This window comes from Lissotriton helveticus, chromosome 10, assembly GCF_964261635.1.
Source record: "Lissotriton helveticus chromosome 10, aLisHel1.1, whole genome shotgun sequence".
Taxonomy (NCBI): Eukaryota; Metazoa; Chordata; class Amphibia; order Caudata; family Salamandridae; genus Lissotriton; species Lissotriton helveticus.
Genome location: NC_136071.1, coordinates 386,871,230 through 386,886,419, shown reverse-complemented (window position 1 = coordinate 386,886,419; position 15,190 = coordinate 386,871,230). Strand labels below are relative to the sequence as shown.

At 45.1% G+C, this 15,190-nt stretch overlaps 1 protein-coding gene across 1 annotated transcript in view; it reads left to right on the top strand.

Annotated features, from left to right (window-relative positions):
• Nucleotides 1-15,190, top strand: part of CDK5 (cyclin dependent kinase 5) — a 428,946-nt gene that overhangs the window by 326,659 nt on the left and 87,097 nt on the right. The gene's annotated exons all lie outside the window — the stretch shown is intronic.

Genomic DNA, 15,190 nt, shown 5'->3' with positions numbered 1-15,190 from the left:
GTACCTGTTTACAGTTGTTGTCTCAGGGTGTGGTTATTCCATCCAGCGGCTCAACTCTGCAGCTTGACTTTCCAGGGTTAGAGAAGACGCTCAGTCAAGGCTTACTCTAGGTGATGCTAGGAGTTAGAAACTGAGATTTCATATGGCATAGAAACAATAAAAGCACTCTGTCAAATTAGTACTGTAGCTAATATCAAGTATACAACTTTATTTGCAGGTAGGTTTAATAGATCATTTAAAACTGATACATCCCAAAAATATTTTCTGGGGCCTAGCTGCAACCCAAAACGTTTTGATAGCGCCAGGCTTACATTTAATGTTGATGATTAGGTCAGTTTTATTCTGTCAATGTCCATTTATGTGTTCTCTGAAACCTTCAGGGAAACATTTGGGCTCATCTACATCTCTTAGACAATGTGTTTACAGCTTGCAAACTGTGGAGCAGAGTTGACAGACAGACTAATACAAAGTATCTGTCTTGCTATAGTGCCTCTGGGTAAATAGTTAGGCAACTCATTGGGTTGGAAACTCTATAAATGTCCAGCAATCCCATGAATAAAACACATTAAAAAAGCAGAACATGGGGCCCGCTCCAGTTTCACTCTTTACCGTTTACCAAAGGCCAGCTTGCACAGTCTCCTCTGGGTATTGGTGTTCCATGGGATGAAGTTAGGTGATAACTAGTCAGGGGTGTGGAATTTTTGAAAAACTGTACTTGTCCAAGGGACAAAGGAGTACAATAATATTCTAGCCTTGTAAAGAAATCCACTAGTCCCACCCACTCTATAAAACTAAAAGCTATACAGACTAGCAAGGACTTATTACTAGTCAACTATAAAACCCAAAGTATACATGTCCATCTCTGCCTCTTTGCCCTTGCAAACTCTCTTATTATAAAGTACTACCTTCCACACTGTTTTCTTGCTATCAGCAGTAATCATTTGCCTTTCCACTAACTTGCCATAGGGCCCATACCAATTCCACATCTTCATCATAGGGTTCATAACCCGCCTGTTCTCTTTTCTCACAACAAGGGCTTCACACACTTACTGTTAAATTACACCACTACCTTACTACAAATATACCTTCACACTATATACATTGGAATGGATATCCCTTCTCTCCACTCCCTCATCACAGGCTCTGTACTCCTTGCAAATTTCACTACAAGTTCTCCTCCCCTCCCATAAGAGGTTCTATTCCCTCTCCAGTTTCACCATAGGCTTCATCCCTTCCAAACCCCTTTCTTGTTTACTGTTGCTACCTTGCCTCCACTTATCACAGGCTGCTCAGCCTTCTTTACCCCCCTCTGCGATCTCATCTAAGGGCTCTGAGCAATCCTTTTACCTTAACCAGCTCACTTTGCTTCCTGCCTTCCATCAGCCCTGCCAACTGCCTCCACAGAAACAGAGGAAGGAGTCAAAATTGAGAAGCCTGGACAATACAGCTCTGAGAGTGGATATTTCAATAGCATAATACCCGAATCAATGAAGGGAATGTTATGAGACTCACAGATGGCACTGAGGTAGACCTCAAGGGGACCAGGCTGGATTGAGGTGGAGAGAACAGACCCCCAAGCTGTGAATTATTGAAAATATCACCAGGCAATATTCAGAGAGCTATAAACTGGCATCAAGCACCTGCATGTAAACTGAAAGACATGGGTTTAGAACCCTGTTTGTTCTCAATCTGTTATTATAAGGCTGCTAAAAAGTTTTTGGGAGCATTAATGGACCATCCCATTCACTGTTATATTTTAAACCCCAACTTTCAATTTCTACCAGCCATACAATAGTGGCATATAATCCCTACCAGTAAAGACTGTTTATGACACTACACACTTGTATGATTAATAGTCAGTTTATAATGTGTGTGTGATTTAAAGCTCTCTGACACCTTACAGTGGGATAAGTAGTGCTATGAAAGTTTAAAATTAAATAGTTAGGAATTGCTATTCAATTTGTTATTCCTATAAATACTCATACGTACTTATACCGCTGAAATTTTTACAGTGCATGCATATGTGTTACATATAGGAGCTACAGAAAATCAAAAACCAGCCTCCAAATCTTAACTTTTTTTACTTAAGTGATAACAAGCTGTGTGCCTTTGTTTCCCCATTACCTTGGCATTTAGGTGTTAGGATCTAGATAGCTTCCACCCAGGATTATACTCGAACAGAAGGATGGATGATGGCACTTTAAATGTTCTCTTAGTTTTGGGCTCAAGCTGGAAGAGAAGATTACTAAATACCTGGCAGGGCAGCCTCCGTCATTCAGCCTTCTAAGGTCGCTGATTATCATCTGATTAAGTAGTGGTAAAGTCTGTTTTTATAGTTCTTAAAAAGAACACGAGTGAAGTGTGAAGCTCTATAATATCAACAGCAAGTACTGGCTGGTAGGAGAGAACTTGTGAACGACTGGGATATAGCACTGTAGAATGTGGTGCTAAAAGTTCAGTGAGTGTGGTGGGAGGAAGAGACAAGCTGGGCACAAGCAACAGAAGGATTCAAAGCAGATATGTGGGCACTAGAGAACAGCTTGAGGTGGGCATTTATGATTATGGTGTGGCATTAAACAAAGGAGGTATTTAGAGAAAAGAATCCAAATACCGGAGGAAAGTGGGGGAGAGCGCGCAGAGCAGGTCAGACTACTAGCGTTTCGCCCGGGGAGCCTGATAATCCCCATGAGAATCTAGGCTCGGGCTCAGGGTAAGCGAGCCACGTATGGCGAAACACAAATTGTAGCAGCTGATCAGATAGGTTACTTGAACGGGAACAGAAAACAGTGAAGTTAGATAACTGGGGAAGACAGGGAGAAGGAGGAATGGGCAACTTAGGGGACACAGAGGGTGCACTAACCACCAACAGTGAGCTCCCAGTGAAGAAAGGTCAGTACAATCTCCATTGGAAAACATATGCCTTTAAGACAATGTAGTAAAAGAAGCATTGACCATTTTGAAACACGCCCAATGTCCCACTACGTTGCTTGCTGCCTGCCTCTTAGATGGGATTTTGTTCCCACTAGTTGAGTTTTTTGCGCTTTCGGTAAGTGCCTCCTGGAAGCTCCTGCATTTCATATTTATCAACCTTGACACTGTTAATCTCTAGCTGCCTGAGTTGGAGGCCCTTATCCACCCACACATCACCTGCTGCTCTGTATGAGCCAAGCTGGATACCCGGGCCGTGAAAACTGTTGGAGCCATAGATGCCAACAGAACCGATTCAGACAGGAGACTCTTGGTTTAAAACTGTTTTATTTTGGCAGTCTGCCGCCTGAAAATAATGCATCTGCTTCAATGAAGGTCTATGAGTAAAAGACAGTCACACGATCTTTTTTTTATTTATTTAATTTAAATCACCCTCTTTATAATTTCAGATTGTTAGCATGTATGGTCGAAGCCATGGTGAGGATTTCAAATAATTAAAAGTTACTTGTGCGATGCTTACTATCGGCTCATAGTTGTGCCAGCAGGGGCAGGTGAAGAATGAGGGGCCACTTGTGCTCTTTATCGGAAGCATGACTAATATGGGAGCCGGTGTTCTAACACGGACCTTACAAATACAGTGAGCAATGACTGTATTTTTGGGCTTTTTGGCAGGGCTGGCTGGGGAGCTCCGAAAGACATGCCAAAAGTTTATTTTTGCAAATGCACATGCGGGGTTAAATATGCGTGCGCAGACGCGAAGGGGAGATCCTCCCGATGGGGAGATTAAAACGACGGAAGTGTGAGATCTCCCTCTCGGATTGACAGTGACCACAAACTTTCTCACAGCTGCAGCCAGGCTTAGTTTAGTTACCGTAGTTACCTAAAAAAAGGCGCAGTCACTAAGATTTCATATTCCAATCGAATAACTGGCTTGTGATTATATTAGATGCACAAGGGTTAAAGAGAATGTCTACTTGTCCGAAGGACTAAGTAGACAATAAAACTTCTTGTCCAAAACAAGAATCCTCATGTCCAGGGCGTCGGGCGATACAAATTCCCCACCCCTGTACTAGTTAATGACCTAACCGGTCTCAATCTTAATAGGAGTGGGGAAGAGTTGCTCCTGGTTTCCAGTCAACTGGGACACCCAAGGGACTGATGGTTCCTACCCTGTTATAAGCCTCAACAAGTTCTAGATAGGAACTTGAATACATTGTCTTAGTCTAATCACAATGTAAAACCATTATATGCCTGGAGCTGTAACATCAACATGTTCCAGTACGTGTGAGGTACAGGTTTAGAATTACTAGCTAAATTTCTGAAACGGTTGAGGCCAGGGACCTGCTACTGAGGAGCACAATTCTAAAAACGAATTGTTCCTAAAGAACTTGCAGATGACTAATGACGCACTGATAAAATCTGCCATATTTGGAAACTTGTAGGGTAACAGATGTTTGAGGGACTGTGAACATTTAAATTTGCAGCATTATTTGTTTTGAGCATAAAGGTTAAAAGTTGTCCAAAATGAATTGCTTTGGAGAGGAAGCAGTGTAGTCTACCTCAGAGGCAGTTTGTGCACTCATATTCATTTCTAACTTTTCTACTCCTAAGAAGTCCAAATTACTTTTATGAATTTAGCAGTAAAATATGTGATTATGGAATTGTTGTTGTTTCTACTTTTTATCATTTAAATTAACTAACAGGTGCTGTCAGCATCAATTAGGGAAGGAAATAGCGCCAGAAAAACTACAGCCACACCAAACAGACCACAGGGCAAAATGGAGAGCGTAGTACTCACCCAGCCTCCAACTCGTAGTTATTTGCCAGCATCAAGTGCAGCAAGCAAAGAGAAGTCAGGTGATGGCACACAGTAATTGTATCCAGATTAAATCCCCTTTTCTTGGCTCCTCCTTCAGGCTGCTTGTCTGTGGATGTTTAGCTAATTTTTCTAGCTGTCACTGAACCAGTCATCTTTAAAAGGAGCACAACTACAGGTTCAACTAGTGGGGCTGTAGAAAAGCATGCTTAGCATTGGTCTGCCTCTAGTGTTAGGCTCAGATGATTGCAAGTTGTTTTTGTTCAAAGAAGTTTTTCAAGTAAAGTCTGTGTGACTCCTCTTTTGAGTAATACTCTGCATGGGCATCGACTCCATTGTTAGATTGTTTTTCATTCGACGGGTTGGGATATACTCTCTTACGCTCTGGACCGAGATCATTTCGGGCTTCATTCGGTTCGCCAGGAGATCCCCTAACTCAACTGTATTGTCTCAATTGCATAGTCACTCTTGCGTTTTGGGCAAAAAAAACTATTTTGCACATAATGTCCTTCGACTCACATCAGCGGCCTATGGACCATACCTGCCTGGGCCCTTTTTCACATCGAACAGCTGTAACTAAAAAATGGGCTGCTGATGGAACACACTCTGTTCCCCCTCTGACTGAAGTGTTATTCGAAGTACCCTCACACTGACCAACACTTGGTCTGTAATTTATGCCTCTTGCCCAACCATCAGGAGGATACCTGTGAGGCCTACAGGTCATTCCAGTTTAAGAAAACCCTTCTGGACCGACGTGCACAGCACCTAGAAATGCAGCGCTGACACTTAGACGACACACCCGACATCTTTGGCCAGTCGGACAAGGAAGAAGCAGCAGCCTCGACAGACGACGAGTCCCGGGGCGACTCTTCCATTAAGGCGGAGGAGCATCGCACCATTAGGATTTCCCCCAGAGAAAGGAAAAATAAAATGGTAATAAAGTTAATTTATTACCATTTTATTTGTTAAAGACCCCGTCTCGAGCTGAGCTTCAGGCAGGGGGGGGGGCGTTTTCTGATTTCTGCTGGGAGCAGCAGAAAGCAGTGATGGGCAGGGACCTTTAAGTTTAAAGTGTGCATGTCTTTTTTGCTGGCCATCTTGCGGCAACCAGCCGGACATGTGCATTTTAAACCTCTCTAACCCAGCTGTCTTAGACAGCTGAGTTAGAGACAGTTTAGGGCTCCAGTGTCCTCGGGAGCATCGAGAGAGGTTGCTATCTCCAACCCTGGCGCTGCTCTCATGCACCATAAGAGCAGCACCAGGATTGGTTACTGCAGTTTAATGGAGCCTGCCTATAGAGACCCGAGCGAGAAGGAGTACGTCGCGCCAGGAAGGTAAGTGGGATTATTTTTGTTTCCTTATTTTTTTACTTTTAGTTTTGTCCCCTCCCCCAAATTCCCCCCCATCCCCACCACCCTCACCACCCTTCTTACATGCCAGCCAGAACTGAGGAGTCAGTCTCTATTCACGACTCCAGACAGATCTAAGTGGGTGACAGAACAAGATCCAGTCAGCCTGGAGTCGTCCGAAAAGCCTCGGACCGTCAGTACACCTGCCCCTAATCTGAAGCCCAAAAAATTGTCCCAATACAACTGCTCATGGGCCGCCACTGCACAAAAGCCATGGATTGCACCAAACCACCTATTCAGATTCTCTGCCCTTGGGTTCGGTGACGAAACAACAGCCTATAGGAGGGGACTCCACTTCCAAAAAATCAGCCTTGGAACCAACATATTTGACCATAATCTCAGTACCGAAACAGTACACAATGCTAAGGTCCGACCACACCAGCACCAAAATATTACACCTTCGGACCGAAAACTCCACAGAGTCTATCTTCGAAACTATGCAAGGGTGGTTCGATCCGAGGTAAAACACATTACTGATTTAGCCTGGGACAAAGACCATTATTCTTCACCTGGCATCGCCTCTGCCCTCTAAGAGACAATTGTCTTTCAAAGAGGATATTGACACTCCTATTGAGACTCTTAGGAAGAAGAAAAAGGACATGGGCACTAGCCCTTTACATGTTCCTGTCCCTAACTCTCCAACTCCGCCATCACCTCCTCCACCCTCCACCAGCTACACCAAAACAGTCGGAGGAAGGCAACATTTTCCTATTCACATATATTCGCCCATCAGGGATGATAATGATGACATAGAAGACACACATCCGGAGGACCCATGGGAGGCCTATGACATAGACCCACAAGGGGATACAGATCCAGACCATTACCCCACACTCCCATCCCCACCAGATGATGCTTTAGCTTATCAAGACTTAATAAACAGGCCTGCAGTATACCACCAGGTACCCTTGCTTAAAGGCCTTATTGAGGATGACTCCCCCTTTGAGACCTCAATACTGCTCAATGAGGGTCCCAGTACTTACCCATGTTTAAAGTAGTGCTACATTACGCTGATGACATCTTTAAAGATCCAGTAAGAGCACAAATTTTTACATCAGATTGACAAAAAATACAAGGCAGCACCATTTGACCCAATTTACATTAAATTAAAGTTAGCCCCAACTGGTTGGTTGTAGCCAATGCAAGAAAAAGAGCTAACTCCCAAACAACTGGGGGCGCACCTCCCCCAGACAAGGAGTAAAAACTCATTGATGCATCAGGAAAACAGGTTGCAGCCCAATCTGCTCATCATTGGCTATATGCTAACAGCCAAGCCCTTCTGGTACGCTATGACAGGGCCCACTGGGATGAGATGGAGGGGCTTCCAGCATCTCCCAGAGGAATATAAAAAGCGATGGTATGAATTAGGGAAGCTAATTATCAATAATTCCATCAGATGTGCACTAACCTCCTCTGACACTGCGGCTAGAGGCATAAATAAGAGAACTGTTCTGCTCAGACACGCTTGACCTCGTGTCTCCGGATTTAAAACCGAAGCCCAGTAGGCGGTCCTTAATCTCCCTTTTGACAAGGAGCACCTTTTTGGCCCTCAAGTATACACAACTCTTGAAAAGCTGAAAAAGGATACAGATGTTGCTAACACTATGGGTGCCCTTCAAACTCCCACCTATTGTGGGTCCTTTCGTCACCCCTCCTTCAAACACAGCGGCAGATCTGCATCTAAGTCCAAAAATATATAGGGATCAGCCCTAATTACCCCGCATCACATGGTACAAACAATATACAGAAAAAAAAGTTGTAATGCTGCAAAAAATATATGCAAAGCAAGTTCAACGGTGATTACCTGAATGAATCACTGGCATTTATTGCTTATTTATAGCAGATGTATTTTATATACAAACACAGAGTTATATTCATCCTCACTCAATTGGACAGATGCCCTAATTTAACAAGGTGTCACACAACAACAAAAAACAAACAAAAAAAGAAATCAACACTGCTACATTGACATACACTATATCAGAATAACATTTAACATTATCACAGTGATATAAAAACATTTTCTTTAACTCTCAATCCTCCTTTAGAAATTAATAATGATGGTTTTGCAATTTATTTTATGCATAATCCCATTTGGAGATAGTCTTTAGAGTATGTACATATGAGGAAAACCCTTTGCCCTCTTTGATCTTTTGAGTGCTTATACCAATCATCATTAACCAATTGTTGTTGGATATGTAGAGACTTCTCCGAAGAAGGTCTCAACGCATTTCGGCCTAGTAATTTTGGCCTCTTCAGGACAAACGGAAGACAGAGTGCCCGTAAAAGGATAGAGTGTCCGTTGGTATCAATACAACTATCAAATTAGAAAAATCTGAAAGAGCAAAGTCAGCAGACATGGAAATTCTACCCGTACCACAAATAGTACCGACAAACAATGACTTCCACTACATTTCCCTGACCATCCAACACCTGTTGGGGGACACCTACAAAACTTCTTCCCAGAATGGAAATCTATTCCAACAGATCAATGGGTGTTGGGCAATATCCAACATGGTTGCTGTCTGAAGCTCATCACAACTCCTCCAAATATTACGCCCAGCAAGCACAAACTTTCTATACAACACCAAGCTCTGCTCAAAGAGGAGATAACATCTCTCTCTCTCAAAGAAGCCATAGAGCGAGTCCATCTTCAACATCAAGGAACAAGAGTATATTCACTATACTTTCTCATTCGAAAAAAAGGACGGCTCACTTCAACCCATCCTTGACCTCAGACCCCTAAATCACTACAACCTATTGGTACGCTTCTACATGGTCACCCTTCAGGAAGTAATACCATTGTTACAAAGGACAACTTCATGTCTGCATTAGACCGAAATGGGCCTTCTTTCACATACCCATCCATCCTGCATATCGCAAATACCTACGGTTTGTCTTCCAAGGAAAGTACTATCAATTCAAAGTGCTTCCCTTCGGAATCACCACTGTCCCACGGGTATTCACAAAATGCCCAGCAGTGGTGGCAGCACATCAGTGATGGCAAAACATTCATGTATTTCCTTACTTGTATAATTGGCTTAAAAAAGCCAACAGCTCCCACGTTTGCAGACAACGTACACAAAAAACACTCACCCATTGATCAGTTTTTGTTCACTTTTTTCTTCCTTTCCCCTAAAGTATACCACATGGTGCAATAGGTCAGCCCATTTCAGCCAGTGGATAACTTCACTGTGAGGTGATGGCATTAAGCCCTTTCACTAGGAGCACATCCAAACACAAAGTAGTTTCCTTTAGTGCCAGAACTTACCTCCAACATCAATAAAAAAATTTTAAATGACAAACCTAAAGAAGCATTGCCAAAGCCAATCAGGTGGTAGCACTAACAGGCATATTGGTTTAGCTAATGCTTGTCACCACTTACATCTTAAGCAACATTTTGTGGCTATTAGCAACTGCCTGTAGTAGAGTATACCATTTAGCTGGAGCTTTGTTCAAAGGATTTCTTGCTTCTTTCAGAGCAAAGAGATTAGAGCATGCAAGACTGTTACTATCTTCCCAATTAAAGTGTACACTGTTTTAGGAGGAGAGAGTCCTACTAGGAAGGTAGTAGTTGATTACCTTGTCGTTTTGCTAGTGATTCAAGCTGTCAGGAGGGTGAATAGTGAAGCTTTCAGTAGCAAACCCACCATGATGCAGAAAGACCCAGACATTTTCGGAAAACCAGACATCGAGGGGAGTTCAGAGCTGTATGCTTTGCATGGACACAAAGACTTTTTCTTACCCGCAGTGCTCTGCGTACCTCAATCTCTCTCTAAAACCACACCATTTCCTTGCATTTATTTGATGCAAACTTCTGTAATACATAGTGTCTTGCTTTACACTCCCAAATTAAAGAAATTCAGCACTCCCAAGATGAGGCATTCAGTAAAGCAGGAAAAAGCACTGGGAAAGGATGCTCAGCACTCAAAAAATGAGGCACATCAAAAGACAGTTCCGAAAAAAAGCGTGGGGTTCTAATAATGCAACACTCTAACAGAAAGACTTTCCCAGATGTCAAATGAATCCGGTAAAAAAACTTGCAAATGTATATAGATATATGTAGGTGCTCAAGCAAATGATAATAAAACACTTACAAGTAATCAAAAGCATGAGATAAAACACAAGGAGATAATAGTAAAACGCACGCAAATAATGATAATAATGGAACACTCATCAGTCAAATGCAAGGGAGCAAAACATAAGTAGATAATAATAATGGAACATTCACAAGTCAAATGCAAGGAAGCAAAATATGAGCAGATAATAATTGACGTCTAATCCAAGAAACAAGCACCTTCAAGGAGGAGGAGCCAGCGGCCGAAATGGCCGCATGTAGCTGATGCTCCGTGTTGACCCCTCGCACTTAGCCACAGAGCAGCACTCCATTGCATCCAACCCTTTCAAAAAGTTATGATTCCGTGATCAGAATACTCTAACCAACAGCAGGGTTGAAAACTGAGGCTCTAATGGCCCCGGGAAGTCTATTATTGGTTGCTGAGATCCCGGGGCCCGGCATACAAAATGGCACCTGAAGACCATGAAATGGCCTACTACCGAACTGCAAGTCAAGCTGCCCTGATGGCCTAGACTGACCACTGGAGAAGCTCCCTAGACGATCAGGCAGTAGTCCCGCGGGGAAAATGGCCGATATATGCTGCAGTAGCTGAGTGCTGCGACAGCCCAGCCGTAAGACCTTCTGATCGTTGTGTCGCGACAGAGTCTGCATTGGGCTGCGCTGCGGCTGATACCTTGTGTTTGCGCCCTAAGACGCGTGGCTGGCGACATAGCGAGCCTCTTTGAAGAAATCTGCTGTGCACACCGGGTTCCGTGTCGACTGCCCGAACGAAGCACGGTCCAGCACTCACAGAGTCGAGGGCCGCCATCTGGAGGTGCGGGAGCGAGGAGCAGACGTGCATTACACATCGCTCCAGAGACCGCCCTGGTGCGGGATAATGAGATGGAAGACGCTGAGATAGGCGCGTCCTGCACCAGCTGGCGCGACCTGTCCTGGGTGAAGAGCCAAGCACTGAGAAGAGGTAAATGGAGATAGCAGAGGGGAGGGGTCTGGCCTCGCTTGCTCTGCACTCTGGGGCTGGCGTGGGCTTCCCCTCTCTGTGTGCCCCAGCAGAGTATGCCCCTGGGACCGTTGGCCGGTTGCTGGGAGTGCGCGTACGCCATTGCCTGACTTCCATTGAACTGAGCAACTAGTGCGTGTGGGGGCCTGCAGGTCAAGGCTCGCTTACCTGAAGATGGGCACCGTGGCTGGCAGGGTGGCATGAAGTGGGGGTACTTTTGGGAGCAGAGGAAAAGTCCCCCGGGAACCGACCTAGAGATCGTTTTCACCTGTGCCTGACTCCAAGATGGCGCTGAGCTGGGACGTGTAATGCATGGCGGAGAGGACTAGCAAACGGAAGCGTTCAATCCCCATTCAGTGGGTATTATTTGGATACCGGGGGTCAACTGACAATATGGTCCCGGGACAATGCTGAATTTGGGACTATCTGCTCTGTCACAATGTAGGGCTATAGAGGACTAATTTCTGAGGAAGATCAGGTTTCTATTCACAACCCCTCCCGCCAAAAGGATTGTAGACAAGAAGGGTGGGTTGTCCCTCAACTCGACAGCCTCTGGAACTGTCCTTTGCCCCTCTGATCTTCCTCATCTTGATCTGGGGGCGAGTTGGAAGACGAAGCGGTCAGCGTTTCCCAGTAACACTGGGACCGGTACGTTGATGGATCTACAACGATGCCCCCTGGGCGGATACCTGAATTCTTCGTACCCGAGCAAACATGGCCGATTCCCGGTGGAGCTGTCCCATGCAGCTATAGAGGAGTTTGGCTTGGGTTTACTCCCGCGGCCAGCACCTACTCAGCCGGACATCTGACACGGTTTTCCTAGTCTCCCTGCTGTGTCCCCCCCTTCCTCCTCCTTTTCCCAGTGTCTTGACTATACTAGACGTCTATTTCCCATATTATTGTGTAATCTCATGTTTTTATACTGGTCTCCTGTAACCCATGTAATTATGTAACCTGTAAACCACTGATGTTCATGTAAAGCGCTCTGATACCTCCGTGTCTAGCCAGTGCTATATAAAACTTCTCAAATAAATAAATTCATATGCCAAGAATAAGCACTGTCAAATAAAAGACTTAAATATAAAGAGCATAACCTAAAAAATATCACAAAGCAATGAAACTCATAGCTAATACTTCACCATTTGAGTGAGCACAACATTCTGGTCAGCTTGATTGGGATGCATTTTCAGTCGTCCGGAAGTCTCAATGGGACAGCAAAACCTGCTGCATGACGGTGCGTACATGTTAAAGGTGAGTTTCTGTATGAGCGCAAAACTTCCTGTCTTTAATATCTTTTACTAACACGGAGAGAGACTTCTAAAAATTCCCCCTCCCTTCATCTATTGAAAACCAAGGCTGACCGTACTAGTCTGTTTTAGGGTCAAGACTTAAGCTGGCCAGCCCTCCGTGTTTTTACTCTGAGACAGAGAAGTACATTCCTCTCATTTCTCTCAAACTTTCAAACGTACCTCCCACACATTCTGTTCCAGCAAGGCTGTTTTGCTCTGTGCTGAAATCAAAAACAGTCCCACTCTGTAGCGGCACAAAGTCAAATCAAAATCAAATCACACAAGAGCACAAAAATGATGTTCTACATTCAAAATGGAGTCAGTTAAAACACATAGAGTTAAAGGTCACCACAATCTCACAATGCATATGAGTGCATATAGCACTACACACAGGGATCCACAAAAGTCATACTGCCCAGAATTCCTCTGCTTGTTCCGATAAACATACTTTCTTGTATAGGTGGGCCTAGTGACTACAACAGGAAAGGAACCAAAACGTAATGTGGAGACATCAAAATTTCCTGTTAAAAAACAAATATGATTTGGCTGAGCCTAGTGCCTGTGACAACGGATCAAACCAAGTTCAATGGAAGTTCCTTTGTGGGACTCCTACTGACCTTTGCTTGATCCGTTCCTGTCGCAGTCGCTTGGCACAGCCACACGTCCATTGTCACAGGTACTAGCCTCAGCCACACAAGTGAGGCAGTGTTTTTATTGGGACGAAGGAGGGAATGCTGGATGATAGGAAATGTGTAGAGTCTTCCTGATTCTGGAAGTTTCCATCACAGAAATGAGAGCAAACATACTCATTTTCAGTATTTTTATTTCAACAGTTAGTTTCTTTTGAAAAACCTTGAGGGATCTTCAGAAAGTACGCCAGTGGCATAACAAAGGCCCCTGCAGCCCCCACAGTGCTGGGGGACCTGTGAGCTTCATTGACCCCCGGGCACAGTACCCTGGCATGAGAGCTTCTGAGTGAGTATGGAGGGGGGGGCCCTCCATGTACTATGCAGGGGGGCCCCCTTAAGTTTCGTTATCCCAGTGAATTAGACATTGCTGAATACAGAATTATTTCTATTTAGAAATGTATAGCTTTGGGATCACCCACGGATTTCACACCAGTTCCACCACAAATTTAAAATAGTTCAAAAACACAAACATTTAACATTCTGTCGTATTATCAAGCATCACACCTGCTGGTCCTCAATGAGTGGTGGTATGGGGATCGCGGCGACCCGACTTACGCCCTGGAGAGATACCTTATGGACCCGCACACGCTACATACGATATTATACTCGGTGGCACTCCGCAAAAGACTCCCGGCAGTCACACAGACGGTGTTCCGGGTGTGGCGCGACGCGCTCCGCCGTATGGGATGGTGGAACAGACTGACGGGGGGAAACCCCGCTGTGGCACAATGGGAGGCTGCCGGCTTTGGCTTCCCTGCGGGGCTTTGATGGCTGGGACGCGATCGGCGTCTCGGCGCTGGGTCATGTTATGAAGGGCCCGGTCCTAAAGTCGTTTCAGGCTCTGCGAGATGAGTATGATATGCCCCAATCCCAATTCTTTCGATACTTGCAGCTCCGACATGCCCTGACCCCTTCCTTAGCGAACTTGACTTCATTGCCAGAATTCAGTCCTCTTGAGGCTAAATTGTTCATGGGGGAATTGGACACAAAAAAAATCTCTAGTATATACCAGACACTCGTCACCCATTGTTCCCCCTCCCTAGACAAACTGCGGTTGGTGTGGGAAGGAGAGTTGGGGAGTTTGGAAGAGGAGGATTGGAGGGAGGCCCTGGAGGCCCCTAGGAGAGCAGCGATTGCGGTGCGCCTGCGCTTCATCCAATTCAAGTACCTCCATAGGGCATACTATACGAGGGAACGACTGTGGAAAGCGGGATTGATTGCCTCCCCGGAATGTCTGAGGTGCGGCAGTGCTGTGGGATCCTTTCTTCATACGGTGTGGGAGTGTGTGAGACTGCGGAGATTTTGGTCAGGAGTGTGGGAGTGCCTGGAAGAGGTGCTGGGCTGGGAGCTCCCCCGCTCGCCGAAGTTAGGCCTTCTTCATGTCATGGAACAGGTGGGGGGAAATTTGTACAAGCGGCACTTGCTTCTATTGGGCCTCATAGTGGCCAAGAGGGACATAGCTAGGGCATGGAAGGCTACTAGAGCCCCACTGCTGGAGGTGTGGAAACGAGGTTTGGACTTTAACATGGGACTAGAACGTCCGATATTTGAGGCGAGGGGGTGTCCTGCAAAACATTATAAGATCTGGAAGAAATGGGCTGACTACAGAGGCCTTCTGCTGGACCCCCCGGAGCCTCGGGTCGCCGACGCAGATCGCGTCTGAACTGGCTTAGGGTGACGTGGCTCACATGCAGCGTTTACGATTGCTAAGCTCCTCTAGTTGGACAATACAGACACCGTGCGGGGTGGAGGGAGGGTTCTGGGTGGGTTAATGGTGGGTGGGTACTGGGGGAATCTTAGCTGGCTGTATTTGAATGTGCTGTTTTTGCTATGCCCACTGCCTCTCTGATAATAGGGGAGCGGTGGATTATCTCTATTGTGCTGTCAACTGCCAAAACCTAATAAAATTTGTTTTGAAAAAAAAAAAACACAAACATTTATAAAAATTGGCTACCTCTTTGAAAAATGCCAAAACTTAGTG